Raw genomic sequence first — 766 nt, forward strand, 5'->3', positions numbered from 1 at the left:
CGTGATGCCATGTTATATTCTTTATGAAAATAATTGCACAAATATTTACATAAAAAGTGAGTGAAAATGTGTGGAATTATTTCTAGCATACACTAATTTAATTCTTCAATTATTAGTAGTTGTGATTTTGCAAACGATTTTGCTTTAGCAACACGATAATGGTTGTAATCTAATTAAGAGACTTTTTAAACACGTTTTTGTCTACTAAAATACAATAATCATATCATTATACTTTTGATTAAACTAGATCGATCATGTCATGTATACTTTTCACATTACGTTGGACTAATGAAATTAGTAGAAGAACCAATCAGTTCCATGATAAAGCCCAATTAAAGAAAAAAAAACACCTTCGAAAACATAAAATATTTCCATTGCCGGGAATCGAACCCGGGTCTCCTGGGTGAAAGCCAGATATCCTAACCGCTGGACGACAATGGAAGTTGTGAAACTCAATTTGACATATAAATATATTAATTAAAATATTTAATTTAAATACATTAATTTTTATAAACAACAATATATTGGCGTTAACATGGGTTAGAAGGCCATTGATTTATTGGATTACGTAATGATCGAGTGCAACTAGGCATGTGGCAACCACATTGATTAATACAAATACAGTTTTTTAACATCTAGCCATAAGAATAATAAAAAAGATTTATATTTTTTCATAGTAGTAATGATTAATATTTACATGATTAAAGAAAAAAATCGAGTATTAGGAGTATTGTTAAGGAGTCTAGAAATACAGGATTTGGTAGAC

At 28.9% G+C, this 766-nt stretch overlaps 1 non-coding gene across 1 annotated transcript; it reads right to left on the bottom strand.

Annotated features, from left to right (window-relative positions):
* Positions 1-369: 369 nt before the first annotated feature.
* Positions 370-441, bottom strand: TRNAE-UUC (transfer RNA glutamic acid (anticodon UUC)). Its single transcript has one exon. It is a non-coding gene; the product is annotated as a tRNA-Glu (tRNA).
* Positions 442-766: the final 325 nt, after the last annotated feature.

This window comes from Lathyrus oleraceus, chromosome 4, assembly GCF_024323335.1.
Source record: "Lathyrus oleraceus cultivar Zhongwan6 chromosome 4, CAAS_Psat_ZW6_1.0, whole genome shotgun sequence".
NCBI classification, from domain to species: domain Eukaryota; kingdom Viridiplantae; phylum Streptophyta; class Magnoliopsida; order Fabales; family Fabaceae; genus Lathyrus; species Lathyrus oleraceus.